At 41.2% G+C, this 20,823-nt stretch overlaps 1 protein-coding gene across 2 annotated transcripts in view; it reads left to right on the top strand.

The window, feature by feature from the left end:
- Nucleotides 1-20,823, top strand: part of RBMS3 (RNA binding motif single stranded interacting protein 3) — a 755,157-nt gene that overhangs the window by 3,634 nt on the left and 730,700 nt on the right. The window lies entirely within an intron of this gene.

Genomic DNA, 20,823 nt, shown 5'->3' with positions numbered 1-20,823 from the left:
CCCACGGATCACTTGGAAGGATCCATGAGTCACCGTCTCTAATGGTGCCACTGAGTAGGGTGGAATGATTGGAGGGTTCCGTCACGCTTCTTTTGCTGGAGATGAATTTGACTCACTCTTTGGAAGAGATTATATCCCCAATTGAGTTCAGTCATGTCACTATCCCTGCTACACCAGTGTTTTGCACCATTTAAAACAATCAAATGAGAAAGCTAATCTGATGCATCACAGGGAAATTTTGGGACCAACCACAAACACAGACTAAATGCTGATACAAAGAGCAGGGAAGCAATGTAACAGCAGCCACCTAGTGATGAAATTATTAGCAGCTTTACTTTTTTTCTTTTTTTCTTTTTTACTGTCTTCCCCCTTGTCCCGTGAGTGTGGCATATTGAGAGGAGACTGTAGTCAATTCAGTCTGGTAGAACAGGGGAAAGATTGTTGTGACTGTAGGCAGAAACATAACTCGGTTGCTTAAATGATGGGTTGACCAGTTTAAAATGTAACCTTTCTCCCCAACTTTATATTTTTAAGTCATTCAGTTGGTAGCGATTACCTTATCGGCTCTTTCAAAATAGCAGCTGCAACATGGGAAAATCCTTAGGAGGACTGCACACAAATAAACCTGGGGTGTTGGTTTGTTTTGATAAAGGTACAAGTACTTGCCCCTAGAAGTGGGGAAACATCCAAGGTGGCTTTTGCCGACAACTGGGATTTGGCTTTACACAATTGAAAGCAGAGGTAGTTCAGAACTGGGTCCCATTTTTATTCAGGCCTTGAAACTTCAGTATAAAGAAGAGGCTGGTTAACAGAAACTCTAGAGATTAGAAACAATCACACCTTCCGCTTTGCTTTCTGTTGATGAGCATGCATGCTTGTTGAAATGGAGAAGAGTCTTGCTTTCTGCTTCTCATCGAATAGGATTATGGTTACTGCCTGCACTGTGGCAATGAAGTGCACACATGCACATTTTCAAGGCAGTCCTATGACCTGTGTTATACTGGCAGTCAGATTAGATAACCACATGGGTCACTTCCGGCCTCAAAATCTATAAAGCTGAAGTTGAGACTAGCCCAATGCCTGGGGTATATTGTTTGTGTGTCTGTTCACCTGAGTAGCTGAGAATTCAGCACTGCCTTTCCCCCTCATTTTGAAGGGTAGTGTGTTTTATTACGGGGATTTTTTTTTTATAATGGCTAGAAGTTTATCTTCTGAACCTGTCAGCCTTGACTTTACCTTTAGTAGGGGGGCTAAGTACAGGAAGTTAACATATTCCCACTGATGTGCACAGAGCAAACCCAGAAGCGAATATTCCTCTCTCTGTGTATGAGTGCAACTCCCTCTTAATGTTAATAGGAGAGATGCTCCTAAATCAAGAGAAGAATATCCCTTTAACAAATCATATGAAATACATTTGGTATTCTATACACTTGATTTCCTTTTAAGCAGAGGGGAAGAGTGGAACATAAGCACACAAAGATTGTTTGGTGGCATTAGAATCTTGTTGAGGCCCTAGCAGAGTTGAGAGATTAACTACCAGGAATATTGTTTAAAAATATGCCTAGACCATCCTGCATCTGCTGGAAAAACCTTGTCCTATTGTATTAAAACATGCCTGTGGTAATTCTTCTCCACCTACATTATACCCCCACATTGTAATCTTTCTCTTCCTTTGTCATCTGCACTCTAATCTATCTTTCCCATCCATGTTACTGTAAACTTTTGTCTTCAGTAAGCCTATAAACTTCCTTGATGGAACTGGCACTTGCAAAATCCAGCTGTGGGATATCTGGCAGTGTTACGGCTCAGTTCAGGAGTCCTGATGCTGCCATGCACTCATGTTTTGAGATCAGCAAAACATAGTTATTGGATCATAGGTTTGTATTCAGTCTTGTCTCCTGCAAGAGATTATATATAGTTTACTTAAAGATTTTGAAAATAGTTTTCCAAAAAAGAACAAGATTAAAGTTCAAATTCATATTGTCTGTATATTCTTGAGCATCATGCAGTGAACTCAATAAAGCTTTTTCCATATACCATCTTACAAGAATCCATACAAAAATCTAATAGAACTACCCAACTGAGACCTCTGATACATCTAAGAAATGTTAAAAGTTAAATTAACTTCCCTCCCTCCACCAAGTTTTCATTTTAAATTTCCATCTCTATGTGAAGTTAGAGGACACATTGGATGAGAGATTTGAAGGGATTCTACAGGTGGGTCAATGAATTTGGGAAAACGTGCCATTTTCAGTGACTTGGTTTGCTTTGTGCAAATGTAATAAACTCATACGTACTTATATTCTGTATTGGATAAGGTGAAACATACTTCTCTACCTCAAATGCACTATCTAGAGAGATTTTAATATGTTCCTTTTAACTTCTTACTCTGAAAATGTGAGAGGTGATACAAGTTTAGTATTTTTGATGGGCAGCAATGTATGTACTTTTTTAGGTCCTGGAGCCAGGGCCAGTGTCTTGTTACAGAAGATGCCCTTGGAGTCTGATTAAGATGCACCTTTTGACTATGTAACCTGGAAGATGTGTAAGGCTGCCCTCTTCTGACTGTCTCATAAGTGTGCCACATCTTCTGTTTTTATAAACTTTGCCAGAACAATAAACTAACATCAATAGTTGGATAGTCAAAAAGATTGACTCCAGAAGTTCAACAATAAGCTTACAAAGCTATAAAAATCCATATGTGTGCGTGTGTGTATATATTGAACTGATAAATGTCTTTATTGCTTGGGCACATGTTAAGACCACTCCTGATTTCAACAGCTAGAGTCAGTGGTGTTTCAGTGGCAACAGTGATATCCATAAGTTAGGACTACCAATGCCACCTATCTTGGTTTTGCGTAGACTGTCGGTCCTTCATCAGTTGAGACTGAGCCGATCACAATATGTCTTCCAATCTTCTCTCGCTCTGGCCATCCTTCGCCATGCTTATTCATATCTCCTTGTTAGGAAATCATCCCACCTCTTTGGAGGCCGACCGCGTGGCCATTTCTGTTCTCGTGGATACCACTTGGATATAGCTGCGGTCCATCTGTTGTTCCTGAGTTGGACCACATGTCCCGCCCACCGCATTTTGCTGAGCCTGCTTTCAACAACACGGTTGAGTTAAAAAGATTTGCATGAATTGTTTTGCTGATCTTTCCTTGGAGGATGTCCTTGATGTCATTAAATGCGCACCATCCAGCTTTTTTTCTGCATGACAGTTCGCCTTTCTGATCGTGGCGCATGTTGACTTCCTGGCCAAAATAAAGGTATTTATCAACCTCTTGGATCTGCTGTCCTCCAAGAGTTATTTGGATTCTTGGCAGAACATCTGATCTCATGTATTTTGTTTTCAAACGGTTCATTTTTAATATGACTTGTCTACTTTTCGCATTCAGTTCTTTAAGCATTCTCTTAAACTGGACTGTATTTTCAGCTATCAGCACTATATCATCTGCGAACCTGAGATGGTTTAGCCGCTTGCCATTGATACTAATCCCGCCTTTCAAGTCTGCTCATCGAAAAACCAATTCAAGACAGGCTGTGAATAATTTTGGTGAAACTTGTTTCACACCTTTCTTGATGGGGGATTCGGAGGGGAGTATCAAACAGTGATATGTCTATGCTGCAGCCAGAGTTCGCTTCCTTTAGTGATGTGATATATTTTTGCACCAATGCCCTGTTCCGAAAGAGCTTCAAGAACAGCATTAGTCTCTACGCTGTTGAACACCTTCTCGTAGTCCACGAAGGCAATGCACAAAGGGGACTGTATTGCCTTGAACACATCTTCACTCTAAACCAACTACTAGAGTGGTCTATCATGCTGTAATTCCTTCAGAAGCCAGCCTGCTCTCTAGGTTGCTGTTCATCGAGGCTTCTCGACTGTCTATTTGTTATTATTTTAGTGAACAACATATAGATATGCAAAAGCACGCAGATCGGGTGATAGTTCTTTAGGTTTTCTCAATCAAGTTTCTTATGCAGCAAGATGGTATTGGACTCTTTCCAACTGGACGGTATCTTCTGGATTTCCAAGTAGAGGTTGGACCTTTGGGCGAGAGCTTTCCAAAGTTCCTGACCTCCTGCCTTAAGCACTTCTGCTGTCAGAATGTCCTTGCCTGGAGCCTTCCCCTCTTTCATTTGATGGACTGCATGACTGACTTCACTGATGAGAACCAGGAGTATGTGTTCATCGGTTTGTTGAAGTGATGGCATTGGGACATCTGTACGGGATGCAAACAGCTGGGTATAGAAATCCCTGCAAATTGCCTCCAACTCTGTTTGATTGGTTACTGATTCTCCATCCCTGTTCTTCAAAGCCAATAATGATGACCTGTACAACGCCAGTTCCCGTTTGTATTTTTTTGAGACATTTTACGATCTTCAGCAACCATTAGGTGGGCAAAATCACCTGGGACCTACTGAAGGTAGTGGAAAGCTCAGCCATAGACTGAGAGCAGGCTCAGGCCCCTATGCCTTTAAAAGAAACACTAGCAGACAAGAGAAAATAAATGGAGGTGCCACTTAGCAGTTGGCAAGACACTTCTGTATAGCTGATGGCACCACATGACATCACAATGCAGGTTTCATCCTACAGTGTTGGTTTTAAGACACCAAAGCTTTAGAAAGAAACTAAAGCCTGTATCCAAATACAGGCTTCTTACTTCTTCTGGCAGCTTCTCTGGGTTGAGAGTAGATGAGAACATGCAGAGGTAAACTGTTGTCTTTGTGCCGCATGGTAAATCCTGTCAAGGCTTTTCTGCTACCTCTCTATCACTCACCAAAACGATACCAGTGGGGACTTGTCCACAAGTAGTCAGAGCAGAATAGCTACCTGGATCTAGTGTGATCATTTTGGGTAGCATAAGTGGTACATGCTTTGCAGAAGGCAAAGAGGCTTGACTCTGGGTGTAGAAGCCTTAACTTATAATTTCTGGGTTTTGTTTGTACAATAACTATATTATAGTCTTCTACCTTTTGACTCTATACACAGCAAATCCGCTATGCCCAGATCATTAGGAAAAAGCTCTGCTCCTAGAATTGCTTTTCTAATTTTAGTTTGGTTTTAAATTTATTATGCGGAGATCAGATGTTATGAGATGGGCTAACTCCCCCAGATCTTAGAACACTGTGTTAACTGGAAAACCAAATAAATATAATACGGAGACAATGCATGTGTAGAACTCTTGATATTTTAGCAAATATAATCTTTTCCATGCCTGAGTGATACAGTCCTGGATTTCTCTTACAAGTGTGAGGGGCAACTACAGTGATCTTGATCTCTAATCTGTGCTGCAAAAGTCAAAGGTGCCATTTGTATTATGTTGCACTTAAAATCTATTGAACATTGTTTTCTAAGATTAACTAAATTATAACAATGAGCAGAAAAAAGACCACTTAGAATATATAAAAAAAAAAACTTTTCTGCACAGGTACTATAGAAGGAAATTTTCTAGCCTGGGTAATGTTTTTGATTCTATTCATTATTACCTAATTATTTTGAATGCTGAATACCAAATGACTGTATTATACCAACTATGCAAACAGCATGCTTGAGTATGCAGAGAGAAGTTGTGGGAGAGAGATCAGTGATGGCACTGGTAAAGTATATGGAGGTAATCACTTTTGACATTTCTCAAAATACCTTTTACAGCACCTAATAACAAAATAACTTTAGCTATTTCTTCTATGCAGCAAGTCCTATAGAAACTAACAGGATTCTACAGAATTATTTTTTAAAACTTTTATAGGTTCTAATTCTTCACTGCCTTGCACCTGGGGCAGGCACTTAAAGCTGTACATCCTCTTTGTAGAAATCTAAATGTCTACAAAAGGAGTGAAACGATTAAGAATCAGCTTGACAATGTATTAGTGACTGAATATCCTTTCCATAGATTCCTTTAAAACAAACAAAAGGAAGTATTACTTTACACAACACACTGTCAACCAATGGAACTCGTTGATGGGGGATGTTGCCAAAACAACAGCTGAATGAATTAGATAAGTTCATTGAGGACAGGTCCATCAGTGGCTATTAGCCAAAATGGACAGGGATGCAGCCCATGCTTCGGGTGTCCATAAACCTCCAACTGCTGGAAGCTGGGACTGGACGATAGGGAATGGATCACTCGAAATTGCACTGATCTGGTCAGTCCCTCTGAAGCATCTGGCATTGACCTCTGTCAGACGGGATACTGGGCTAGATGAACCGTTGGTCTGATCCAGTATGGCTATTTGTGTGTTCTTCCTGTAGAATTTTGTATTGGAGGAATTAAATTCTTTACTAAGGGAATCCACTATTAAAAAGAGTAGAATTATTTCCAACTTTATATTTAAAGAAAAGGGAGTACTGGCCCTCAGTACAATAGATTCACAAGGTCCAAATATGGATAGCTATTTAAGCCAACGCTGTTTAAACAGGTCATGACTCTAGATTTTAATATCTTTCCGTTACACTCACCACACAGTATTCTTGAGGTCTATGCAGGCTAACAGCAAAGGTTAGTGACACTGCACAGTAATATGTAAAATGTGACATTTGACAAAAATAGGTCATTTGGAAACCACCTGCAGAGTATTCAATAAATTGCAGGTTGTCAATCTTGAAGCCATGGACAACTTTTGAAAAGTAGAAAATAATATGGACCACAAACCATTTATTAACATACTCCTAATATTTGTCAGCAGTTCATTACAATTCCACAAAAAATTAAATTGAAAGTGATAGTGATGTATTTAGTTATATTGTAATTTACAGTGGCTGTTCCTTAATGTGGTCAGTCTGGTGCAAGAGGTAATTGAGAGTACAAGTTACAATCTTCAACTGTATTGCTGTCTAGTTCCAGAGTCCTTCGGAGAGCCCATACCACATTTTTGGTTGGGTGGGAGAAGGGAGCAGAAAGAGCTCATCTACTCAGAGTGGCTCTGCTCTGCCCCCGCCTCTCTTGAGTAATGGATTGGCTCTTTTCTGCTCCTCCCACCTCTCCTCTCTGTCCCTGCAGGCTTAGTCTGGGAAGGGTGCGGGATTGAATGGCCCCCTTTGGATCCACCACCTCTCCAGATCTGAAAGGTGGGGGTGAAGAGCTCCTCCTTGGAACTCTCTTCCCCGGGCCTGGAAGGTGGGAGGAACTTGAAGAGCAGAGATGTGCTGAGGAGCAAGGATAGGCATGGGGTGTACACAATGGATGTGGGGTTGGGTTTTGGGACAGATGGGGGTCTGTGAGATACCAAACTAGTTAGTGGGGAGGGCTAGGGAACAGACACAGGGCTGGGAACACAGAATTGTGTGCTGTGTGGTTGGTTTGTTTTTTTTGAGGGCTTGGAGTATAGCCAGTTCAGTTGCCTGTCATGCAAAGGGCTTGTTAGAACATTTAACTTTTTTTCCTTTCATATGAAAAGAAGTGAGACTGGTTGATTTGCACAGATGCTTTTAATAACATAGCAGTGACCATAGTGCTTCAAAGACTTGTATGGTTAATTTTCAGGCAACCAATTAGTAGATCAAGAAAAACACATCTACAGGTAGTGAACCACTGCAGGAAAAAACTCCTTTATTAGGATAAGGGTGTATGTTTTAGTGAGTAATAATAAAATACTTTCTTCTATGACTACCATGCATGTCTGGAGCTTATTTCTATATGTAGCCTAATTAAGCTGTTTACCTTGTAGCATTAGTGAAATTGTGATCTATAAATCCTAAGCTAGAGATGGAAAATACCTCTTAAGAGCATACAGGCAGCGGCGTATTAATGCCTAGGCCGACAAGGCCTAGGCCTAGGGCAGCAAATTTGCAGGGGTGGCAAATTTATAACAACAACCAGAGGCTGCTTCCCCCGGTGCCGGTTCATGCCCTCCGCCCCCGGCCCCGCCCCAACTCCACCCCTTCCCCGCCTCCTATCCTGAGCGCGCCGCATTTCCCCCCTTTTCCCCTCTCCTTCGCAAAGCTGTATCGCGCACAAGCACTGGCAGGGAGTGGGGAGAAGCAGGACCCGGCGGCGCACTCAGGGGAGGAGGCGGAGTGCAGGTGAGCTGCAGTGGGGGGGGGCCAGGAGCTGCTGGCAGAGGGGGAGGGGAGGAGGCGGCAATTATTTCAGGCCCTGGGGCAGCGAAATCATTAATCCGCCACTGCATACAGGTCAGATCCTCAACAGGTGTAGCTTCATTGTCTTTAATGTAGCTAACTTACATCTGCTGAGGAATTGTCTCTACATAGAGTTAATCTCTCTGCTGCTGCCGCCTCTGCCAGTCAGGATCATATCAGATATTAAACTGACAGTAGAATTTGTCTGGTTAAAAGGCCCTGAGTATTGGAAGTTTGATAGTCCATTGTAGAATCTGCTATCCCATATTTGGTACTACAAAAATCTCACTTATTCATAGTTGCTACACTAGTAAAGATAGGCTTTACAAGGGCTATTTGTCCTCAGACCTCAGGACATAGTGATCACCAGCTAAGATCAGGAAGAAACTTTCCCTCGTGATGCACTGCATTATTATAGTGGCTGACATTAAAAAGACAGCCTTTGCCCATATTTATCCTATGGTGGCACCTGAGATTTAATATAGAGGAAATCTAAACTTTGTAGTATCTTGTGTGTTAACTGTGGATAAGTGTTCCTTTTTTTCAGTGATGCCAGAAATGCATTATGCCATTACTCAAGAGAGGTGGGGGTTTAGTGTCCTCTTTCTTTTGTAAAGAAGCAAAGTGTGTGTTTTAAATGGCTTGTCTAGTTTTTGTAAAGTCCAGCCACGAGGAAGTTTGTGTGGAAGGTTGGTTTTTTTATGAGAGTATCCAGTACACCATCATAGGACCTAATCACATCAGCCACACTATCAGAGGCTCATTCATCTGCACATCTACCAATGTGATATATGCCATCATGTGCCAGCAATGCCCCTCTGCCATGTACATTGGTCAAACTGGACAGTCTCTACGTAAAAGAATAAGTGGACACAAATCAGACGTCAAGAATTATAACATTCAAAAACCAGTTGGAGAACACTTCAGTCTCTTTGGTCACTCGATTACAGACCTAAAAGTGGCAATTCTTCAACAAAAAAACTTCAAAAACAGACTCCAACGAGAGACTGCTGAATTGGAATTAATTTGCCAACTGGATACAATTAACTTAGGCTTGAATAGAGACTGGGAGTGGATGGGTCATTACACAAAGTAAAACTATTTCCCCATGTTTTATTCCCCCCCCCCCCCACTGTTCCTCAGACATTCTTGTCAACTGCTGGAAATGGCTCACCTTGATTATCACTACAAAAGGTTTCCTCGTCTCTGTTCCCCCCTCCCCCCCGGCTCTCCTGCTGGTAATAGCTCACCTTAAGTGATCACTCTCGTTAGTGTGTATGGTAACAACCATTGTTTCATGTTCTCTGTGTATATAAATCTCCCCACTGTATTTTCCACTGAATGCATCCGATGAAGTGAGCTGTAGCTCACGAAAGCTTATGCTCAAATAAATTTGTTAGTCTCTAAGGTGCCACAAGTACTCCTTTTCTTTTAACTATTTACAGTTATATTTTGAGACCTCCTAGTTAGCCAATTTTTAATCCATTTAATATGTGCTGTGATGATTTTATATCCTTCTAGTGTTTTAATCAGAATGTCATGCAGTACCAAGTCAAATGCCTTAGAGACATCCCAAGTTGATTACATCAACACTGTTGCCTTTTATCAATCAAACTTGTAGTAGTCTTATTAAAAAATGATCGAATTAGTTTGACAGGATCTATTTTCCATAAAACCAAGTTGATTCCATTAATTACATTACCCTCCTTTATTTCTTTATTAAATCCCATATCAGCCACTCCATTATCTTGCCCAGGATCAATGTCAGGCTGACAGACCTATAATTACCTGGGACATCCCATTTGCTCTTTAAAAACTGGCACATTAGCTCGCTTCCAGTCTTCTAGAACTTCCCCAGTGCTCCAAGACCTATTGAAAATCAATATTAATGGTACAGTGACCTCCACAGCCACCTCTTTCAGAACTCTTGGATGCAAGTTATTTGGACCTCCTGACTTAAAAATAACTTTCGTAGCTTTTGTTTAATATCCTCCAGAGTTATTAGTGGGATGGAAAGAGTGTTATCACCATATGATGAGTACATCTGTTTTTGTTTTTTTTTTCTCCAAATGAAGAACAGAAAAATTCATTGAAAACTTCTGCCTGTTCTGCAATGTTGTTGGTAATTTTACCATTTCAATCTAGTAATGGACCAATACCATTGTCAGGATTCTTTTGTTCCTAATATTTTAAAAAAACTCCTTATTGTCTTTAACTCTGTCCATAGATTTCTTTGTGTCCCTTTGCTTCCCTTACCAATTTTCTACAGTTCCAGAGTTCTGATTTATATTCAATGCTATCAACTTCCTTTCTTTTGTTATACTATATTTTTTTTTACAGCTCCCCTCTAAACCAGGTTGTTTTCTTAACCAGCACAGCCTTCTTCCTCAATTGTGGCTTTCTGGGTATTTAGCTAGGTGTTCTTAAATGATTCCCAATTATCATTCACATTTTTCTGATTAAATTCTTCCTTCCAGCAGATTTAGCTCATAATCACTTTCAGCTTTGTGAAATTGGCCCTATTAAAGCACCATGTGTGTGTATTAAAAAAATATTACTCACCTGAATTTTTTATTCTGCTTGCACATTATAAATGTGATCGAGTCGTGATCACTTGTACCTAAGCTATCATTGACATCTTAGTTCTGTGTTCTGTTCCTGTTTATCTACTGGGATAAGTTCTAATATAGAATTTCCCTGTGTTTGCTGCAACACTTTTTGAATTAGGAAATTGTCATCTATAATGTTTAGACATTCCAATGATTTAGTACTGGCAGGGCTCCTATCCACTCCACTTTAAATTCTTTTAAAAACTTGCTTCTTCCAGGAGACCCACAAACACTAACCTGTCATTTATGCCAACACCATACCAGTAGGAAAACAACTGAGCGGTAGCTCACAAAAACTTATGCTCAAATTTGTTAGTCTCTAAGGTGCCACAAGTACTCCTTTTCTTTTTGCGAATACAGACTAACATGGCTGCTACTCTGAAACAACTCAAAATATGTATGTCTGTCCTTGGGCTTTGATTTGTGTAAACTACTAAAAAGGCAGGGATTGTTTTAGTGGCTTGTACAGGGTAGGGCTTACTGTTGGCACTTGACAATAAGTAATGATAAAAAAAATTAATTGGCCGGAAGAGTGTAAGAGCTTCGCATGGAATCTCATTGCACCTCTGACTGTCATGATCCATGGGTTTTGAACCCAGGTCTGTAGGATTCCTGCGGGTGGTCATGCTCCAATCCTATACCTGGCATCTTACTGGTATCACCTAGAATTAGAATTCCTTGAAGCCCAGCTCAGGAGGCTCCGATTTATGGAACACTGAAACTCCTAATTAGCCCATTCCCCCTACTTAAGCAAGAAGGAGAAACAGGAAGTCATCCATACAACTGGGCTCTGCCCTGCTTTGGACTGCTTAGCCAGCACCACCTGCTTCTGTTTCCAGGTCCTGACCTTCTGGTTTCCTAACTCAGCCTGATTCCTGGCATCTAACTTGTGGTTCCTGACCTTGGCTCCTAACCTTCTGGTTGTGAACCCCAGCTGGAGTGGGGACTTGGACCCCACCCTATACTAACCACTAGGCCCGTTTGCCTACATCCTCGCCCTGACAGCTTGTATGGACCACACAGTAATCCTCAAGGGGGTGGGCCTGGTGCAGGAAGTATGGAACCAGCAGCCTACTTGCTGCTTTCAGAGGCACCAGACTTTCCCACATAGGCTGCCCACCTCCAGGTGGATCACCAAGCACTGCAGGCCCAAATTGTGCAGCTGACCTCAGAAAGCTGGCTGCTGCAGCATCAAGCAAGCCAGCTTTGTGCAGAGAACACCATGCTTCAGACCCAGTCCACTGTGCCCCATCTTGGTCAGGGAACCCAGGATACCTCTACCAGAATGATTCAATGGGAGTTGCCAGTGTTTCTGGGGCTTCATAAACCAATGCCACCTTCAGTTCTCGTTGCCTCCCCAAATCTACATCTCTGACATGGCCAAGGTGGGCTTGGTAATCAGTCTGCTCATGGAGGTATAGGAATAGTCCTTCCCCTTGCTGGAGAATAACAGCCCAGTTCTGTCAAACTGGAATGCCTTGCTTTCATCTATATCCGCCATCTTCAATGAACCTCATCCAGCCCGTTCAACTGAGGCTACTAAGGAAACTCCAGCAGGGGTAGGGTACATTGCTACATAGAGGGCACATTTCTGCCATTTCACTGGAAACACAGAGTGAAACAAGGCAGTGCAGTGGTATCAGTTCCGGTGGCGTCTGTCGGAAGAGATCAAAGATAAACTGGCTCATGTGGAGATGCCAGTAGGTTTGGATAAAGAGGATACCCGCAGCCCCCATCTACATACTGTTACCTGAGTGCCCGTTGCAGCTGCAGAACTGATGCAGGAGGATGTGGCTCATTGACAGCTCACTTCTGAAGACAAGGAATGATGCTGTTGGCACCACCTAAGCTTCAGTTGTGGCAAACCTGGCCTCTTCATTTCTGCCTGTCCTGCTGAGCCCCAAGGAACCTGGGAAATGTCGCCTCAGGTTCGGTAAAAGGGATCAACTTGGCTCTGAGAAAAGAATTCATCTGCACCTCAGTCCTGAGTGGGCCATGCCCAGAGTTCCGTCTGGGGGTTCCCGCTTGCAGGTCCCTATCTGGCTACACATCCCCGGAGAGCCCCCAAAGATTTTCATGCAACAGGCCCACATCAATTAGGGAACAGCCAACAATGTCATAGATGCAGCAGCCCAGGCCCTGCAGATTCCTTTGCGATGTAAGGCCACTTTGGACCTAATAGAAACTGTTGATGGCTACTCTCTGTCTTTAGGTCCAATAATTGAAGAGACTGTTCCCCTGGTAGTTCTTATCCAGGGGCATTGAGAAATATTGCTCTTTGGCATTAATCAATCCCTGCACTTCCCTCTGATTCTCAGCATCTCCTGGCTGACCCTTCATAATCCACTCATTCACTGACAAGAACAGAAGGTCGGTTTCCCTTCAGAATTCTGTCAGAAGTATTGTGGGGAGCAAACTGACATTGCCACAGTGCCTGGGGCCTGGAGGACTCAGGAGGAAATGATCACTGCAGGGGTGCCCACTGAACTATATTGGAACTCCCCCTTAAATATTGTGACTACGCTGATGTATCGGAAAAGAATAATGTGAAAAATCTCCCTCCACTTCAGGATTAGGACTGCCCCATGGAATTGGAGCTGGAAGCAAAAATACAATTTGGGTGGATTTACACCATGTTGGAATCTTAGTTGGCTGCACTACATAATACCTCCAGAGAACCTGACGGAGGATTTGTCCAAAAGTCAATGGTTGATGTCCCAGTCCTCTTAGTCATGAAAAAAGACTGCAGTCTCTGATTCTGACTACCACGCCTGAAACCAGATAGTGATCAGGAATCAGTAGCTACTACTTCTGATTCTAGAATTACTGGACCATGTAGGGGCCACACATATATTCACCAAACTTGGGCCTCCTGGGAGCTAAAATCTTGGCTAGGGGTGAATGGAAGATGGCTTTCCAAACCTGCTACAGCCACTTTAAATATTTAGTGATGACCTGCTCTGGCAACCTTCCAACATTTTATCAACTGTGTTTTACAAGACATATTGGGTCAGTATTTGGTGGTTTATCTGGACAACCTTGAACAGAACACCATTTGTGTTCTAACAGTCCTGGAGAGGCTGTGGCAGCATTGTCACTATGCCACACTTGAAAGTTGTGCTTTTAACCAGATCTTCACAGAATTCTTTGGCTTTATCCTGTCCTCAGAAGGAATCAAGATGGACCCATGCAAGATCCAGGCTGTCTGTGACTGGGCAGCTCCCAGAAAACACTGGAGTTGCATGTATTGCAGGGTTTTCCAAATTTCTATCAACATTTCATTCCAATTTTTTTAATCAAACCAAACCCCTCACCACTTCACTCCAGGGGGGAAAAAAAGCCAGTTCTGTTGGTCCCCCAAGGCCCAGCATGCATTTGAACAGGTGAAGGTTGTCTTCGGTGCTGTCATATTGGCCCATCCCGATGCCACACAAGCTTTTGGAGTGAAAGCTGATGCCCTCAGTATAGCGATGGGGCAGTTCTCTCCCAAAGACATGGGTCTGAGCAAGTATTGCACTCGTGTGCCTATTCAAGAAAACATAGCTTTAGATCTTCAGTAGGAAAGAATCATGTACATGGTACACAGGGTACCATTGGAGGTATTTTATGCTCTGGCAGTGTGTACAATAAACAAGTATGAAACGGGTAATGTAATCATTTTATGTTAATACATTTTTCAATGTATTTAGATGAATGAGGAATAAAAAGGGATGCTTATCCAAGGTTCTAGTTGTCCCTGCTATAAATTGTAACAACAAAATTAAACCACCCACATAAGACCAAACTTCCCTCCTGATACTGCTCCAAATCTGATTTTCCTCAAAGTGTGCCTCTCTAGCAATCTGTGTAAATAGATGCACCGTGCAGCATGTCCTGAAAGCCAATAGATTTGGGATATGAGAGATGTGAAGAGCTTTTTACCACTCTTGTTGGCCCTGCAGCTTTTTGTGGTTTCTCACTCCTATAAAAATATAACTTTAATATTCTCTGTTTATTTTTTGGCAATTCTTGTGGCTTGTACAATGACTCAGGAGCCACAATTCGCTGCATTTGCAGCTGAACTGAGTCCTTAAAGATGGATGATCCCCATATATACTACAAGAAGGCAAAGGATTTAAATGGCAAAAAAATTCCATTCAGCCAGACGTACATATCACTATGACCTGAGGAAGAGCTCTGAAACATGAAAAACACCAAAAGGGTGCTTTAATAAAAGGTATTACCTCACCTACCTTGTCTCTCAACACATACCATAGTTGTTTAAGCTTTGAATTATGTATAATCCTTTTTCTATACGCTTACAGGCCCAAGTGCCCAAGACTATAAACAAATGTCTTTAAAAAAAAAATTGGGGGGTGGAGTGTACAAGTACACCAGGAAAAACTGAAACCAAAATATCTTTTTGTCCATAAAATATCTAATGGCTTGATCCTTCCACAGTTTCAGTCATTCTAATTTTGGTCATTTTAACTTGTAACAGTCACTTTTGGGTTCAGACATGCCAGTGAGACCATAATATTGTGGCAATTGTACTTTTAAACATACTTGGCTTCCTGTTCAACTAATATGTTGCAAATTTCAGCTGCGTGTGGTAATTTAGAAACACAGCATGGCATATTTTTATTCCCAGGCTATTTTCCCCTTTGCAAGAATTTATTATTGTATCATTTCATGTTAATAATTCTCCTAAAAAAGAATGTTAAAGACAATTCCAAAAAGCCTTAGTGGCCTATTTATGGGTTTGCTCATGATGTGGTGCTACTGAATGTGAACAAAATCCTAGATGCATCCTGGAAAACAAACTGAATACTGAAAGCTTGGTGTTAATATAAAAACATGCATACACAATAAACTAGGTGGAGGAAACAGATGACAGGAAGGAAAATTCAAAGTGAAGGCTGTTTTTTTGTCTTTAATTCAGCCTGGTTTGCTTTGGTATCTAAGCACATATGGTGGAAAGGTCACTTAGTTATTTGAAACCACTGCAATACACAGTACCTGCTTAGGCATAATGGGACTTGTAAGGACATAGTGTCATTCTTCATGTCCGATGTCCTAGCTAATATCATTTGTGTCAGACTTTATCTAGCTTACTATAAATGTAGATATTTAGGAAAATATGTTAGTCAGTATGTTCTGTGTTTGTGTAACTTCATTCACACACCATAAATACATATTGGAAAAGAGAAAATCTTCATACTGAAAGGAATATAAATTTAGGGAAAGAAACCAATGCTGTGCCAGAAGGGGTGTTTCAGTCAATTGTGTAAAAGTATATTTTCAGAATATTTAAATCAGTTTGACACTGTACTGATTCTCTCAGATCCTCTTTTGCAGAAGCATGATTATCATGTGCTTAGTGATGTACTAATGCGTGTTGCTTAAAACTTTAAAAAAATATTACTTTTGGTTAATCCTCGTGTGTATGTTACTTTTACATAGAGCAAAATAGCATTTTAGCACCTAGTTCCATGCACTGCCCTGAATACATGTTGTTTGTAGCAGCCTCTTTGTGCCCTACTTTTGTTGTAGTGCACAACCAAGGTAGTGGGATCACTCAGTGTGCTACATGTTGGTTGCACCCCTTTTGCCCTAAAAGTACTGACTTAATATTACAGAAGCATATTGAGGGCATATCTTTATACAGCCCCAGGCTTAAATTTGACACCACATATTGTGTCAGACTCTTTCTTTAATTAGTCATTAAATATACTGGACACGTTCCACACTGATTTGCCTCCAGTGCTATCAGTGGGGGTTGCACAAGATGTAAGCACAGAATCTGCTCCAATCAATACATTAACGCAATTTTACACGAGCTCCTCCTTAGCCAGTGCACATGTCGAAGTGCAGTTACATACAACATCCAAATCGGGCAGAGGGCTAATTATTTTGAGAGGGTTTTTTTTGTATGTTTGGATTGAAAAAAATAATTTACCAAATATTGTCAGTGAAACTCAGTAGCTGAACTAAAACTCTCCTCTTCCCCCCACCCCACCCCATTCATCTAATCAACTCGGACATAACTATTAAAATGTCCATTCTGTTCAGTGTTTAAGCATAAACAGCGAGGGAGACACAGTGCAACATTCAGGCTGTATGCCTTCCTCCACGTGTACTGAGTTCCGCATCATATTACTGTAATGTCTCTTTTGCCACATTTATTTGAGATCGCAAAATTAAATGTCAATACCAGAAACTACTTGCTTACGTAGTCTGTATCAGTACATAAATAAGTTAAATATATCAATTTTAAAATAAGAGTTGTGTTAAATTATAGCTCTTAATGTGCTTGGAAACTAAAGTATTCTCTCTCTGGGCATGGGAGGGCAGTTATTTCATGGCTTAGTATTGTAGTAATTTGTATGTACCCTGCAGGCAGTTTGATGCTGGAGCAAGTGAGAGTCTGTCGTGTGATAACAGAAGATTGCTTTGCACTTGGTTCTTCTGGTGTCTGTTGTAATATCTATCTATTGGTCACTCATCAACCTGTGTTCCTTCCCTGTTTTGGCTGGGGGAGTGCATATTTCACCATCCTACATGTCTGTGTTTTTTGTCTTGTGTTCATAGTGGATGTATGGATTTGTGGCTTCAGAGAAATATATACCCAACCACAGCTATGTAAGATGAGCAAGGATCTATCTTTGAGCAGGGTCTGAATGAGCCCTTCCCTGACATCTAGTGATGAGCTGGGGGAAAAGACTTGAGGAACAGACTGTATTTTCATTTGCATAAACACACCTACTCCGCCTAGCTATTCAGCAGAGGGAACTGTTTTGTCAAAGTGATCAATTTTGGCTGCTGTTGGGTTACAAATCACTTTACTGTTGAGTGCAGGGATAATGAGATGTTGTTATCCTTATTGTATGAGTAATGGGCAGCAGAACTATACTTAGCCTGTTCTGATTGAGGAATTCCCCCTAAACTTAACCTCACTCACTAAGCAGTGGATAGGGATGCCAAATCACAGTGAAATGGGGGGAGGGAAACAGATGTTTCTATCTAGTGATGTGGCTCTACCTAAGGAGTCCTAGACACCATTTGATCGTCCCCTCTCCACTGTTTAAAGATAGAACTGATTAGACTCAATTGCGAGTCATAGTTTTGTTCAGTGATCACTAGAGCTGAATCATGGATAACCACGTGCACAGCCTCGGATTTGATGTGGAATGGTGTTGCAGTGAATGTGCAGGCAGTTCAGTCTCTGACAGTGAGATTCCCCACTACCCTCTGAAATCACTTAGTGGTGGAACTAAGTGGAATCCATCACTTAGTGGTGGATGTTCAGAATGTGACATCATAGCAGGGACAGCAGCAGCAGAGGGGACAGCAGCCGCAGTGGGCAGCAATGGCAGCTGGAACGGCAGCAATTGTGAGCCAGTTGCAAAGGCACAGCAGCTGAGCATTGCTCGATGCCTTCCCCTCGGGTGGGAGGTCTTCACTGAGCAAGAACGACAACTGCGAGTGGGGTGCAGTGGAGGGAGAGGGGAGTGATATGTTAAAGGAACATTTTGTTGTTTGACTTTCATGCTGCAAAGTGAGAAACTGAGGCAAAAGACACGGCCCAATGTACTCTGGGATGGGTGTTTACTCATGGTCATACACTTTTGAATCACAGTTGTGGTGTTTTTCCTAATTAATGCTGGGTTCCTTTTCCTTTTTAATTAAAAATGTCTTTGCTATACACAGATTCAGTGCTTGCGAGTGAGGAAGTGTTGCCTCTTAGAGGTGCCCACGGGTGTTGTTTAATTTTCCTAGATTACAGTCTGGGGACGCAAACTGGTTCTGGTTTGTATTGTTAAGAGGAACCCTTAGATATTGAACCTGGCCCTTGTTGCTACCAACTCCACATGGCAGGAGGGTTACAGATCTGTCAAACACACGTACTTGCCTTTAAGTGTGTGATTTGTCGTGAGGAAATAGTTTGATCCTGACAAGGTCTACTGGTTGTAGTTTAGTTTGTTGGTCACAGTAGGCTTTAAATGTCCCTTTCTTTTAGTCTGCCACTCCTACCAGTGCACTCAGACTCTCAGTCCTATTTCTTGTGACTCTCTCTGAAAATTCTTACCCATGTACTGAACTTTAAGGCCACGAGTAACCTCACTGATTTCATTGGGACTCCTCACATGCTTTAAAGTTAAGCATGTGCACAACTATGTGCAGGATGTCTAAGTCTTGTACATGCAGTGCAACCAATTTTCAGACTGAAGGCCCTCAGCTCTAACTGGGCACTGGGGACACCTCTGTGATTCCCTTTTCTGGGTTATAACCTAATGACTTGGCCACTCTGACTTTTTTTTTTTAAGTATCACTTAAAGATGGCATTAAGGACCCTTCACTTAATGAATGTTACTTTTTAAATTGGACCAAGTTTTCACTTACATTTGTTCTTCATATGTCTTAAACACAGTTTCTCTGTGTCATAGAAGTGTGACATTAAAAATAGCTAACTGAATTTGAAGATGACATATGAGGCAAATTTGCTTATGGTGGGGTGATAAACTTGAAAATATAGGCTTTATCACATGGATAGCTACAGTGACATGAAGGTCCCTGCTATAGTAACAGACTGTAATTTTGATAAGATGCATTTTTGATGCAGTATTCTTAAAAGCTGATACTTAAAAATTAGTATTAATTATGTGTCTCAATTGCTGTTAATTATATTTTTAGGAAGTTTTGGTCTCCAGAAGCATTAACAGAATGATGTTATCTCTGGGTTTGGAGGCTATGTATGGATTCATCTTTTAAACAGAGGTTTTAATTTACATTGACAGTCAATGGTAGAAAATGGGACCATGCACTCATTCTGCAGTATAATCCCTCACTAATGTTTCCTTTTGTAATTGAGCTGATGGCAGAATTTTCATATGCCGTATTAGTATAACTTTACATTTCTGTAGGTCACAAGTAAAAATGAGTTGGACGGTCCCATCCTAAATCTCCCATTTGTGCATATCACAAAGCTACCATACATTCTGCTACAACTCAGCCTGTCTGTCACTCTTTGTTTGAGACAGACCATGGAATGAAATAGCAAGGGTATTGGAAATCAGGACTAAGGTGCAAAGGCAGAGCTGAGTGGTGAATCTGTAACAATGCCTTATCTTTGTTATGCTAGGCACATGCCATGCTATTGATTCTTCAGTATTAAGACCCAAATTCACTCCCAAATTAAAAGGGGAATAATGTATGAACAGTGCATATTTCTAGACCTGACTTTCAATTGGCTACAGATTTTCTTCACTATAAAGTGCTTTACAAAAAGTTGGAGCTCATATGAAATAACAATGTCTGGGGGTTTGGGTTTTTGTTTTGTTTTTTTTAAAAACTTTTGAAAAGATCCTTTGGTACTGAATTCCATCACATTTTGATTTGAGATTGGAAATGATTGGTTAAGTAATCTCTCTAAACATACTTACAGGTAGAAGGCTCAAGTTCAGTAAACCCAAAGTTTAACTTAGTATATCAATGAATAAAATGAACAGAAAAGTAAATTAAACAGACTGATAGTAATATGTCCAGCAATAAAACAAGTTATACATTTTTCTTTATATGCTATTCTGTGGTGCTTATCACTGTAGTGTCATACATACATTGAAGGATTTACCCTCATACCATCTTGTGAGATAGGGAAAAATTATTCCCATTTTACAGCTGAGTTCCTAAGGCACATGGAGCCAACAGATCTCTGAAAGAGTCTGGGATGTGAGGCTGGATTTAGAGGCAGGTGACCCAGATGAGTGCCTGGGGTGCTGGACTAGGGGTTGCTGGGTTAGGGGTGCTGTTTTTGTTGTTATAAAAAAAAGGGAAAATAGAATATTTGAAGTAACATGTTTCAGGTCTTCCATATGTGGATTCATATTTCTTTAACCTCCAAGAATGTTCCTTTGTAGAATACCTTTGTAGAATCTTATGGAACCTTCTGGACCTTTTGAGAACTATGTTTTCCTCAAATATTCTATAATGGTTGTCAGCCAGGCCCTTGTGGGTATATATGGGGTGGGGCGTTGCCAGCTGGTCAGTGAGATATAAGAACAAACTGAAGTGAAATGAGAGCCCTGCTGTGATATTGCGAACCTTGTTTTATTCTGTAATTGTGAAAGTGTACTTGTGTTTTAAGACTTGAAGAGT

Source organism: Chelonia mydas, chromosome 2 (assembly GCF_015237465.2).
Source record: "Chelonia mydas isolate rCheMyd1 chromosome 2, rCheMyd1.pri.v2, whole genome shotgun sequence".
NCBI lineage: Eukaryota > Metazoa > Chordata > Testudines > Cheloniidae > Chelonia > Chelonia mydas.
Note: the sequence above shows the minus strand (reverse complement) of the source record. Positions and strands in the feature narration are given on the sequence as shown.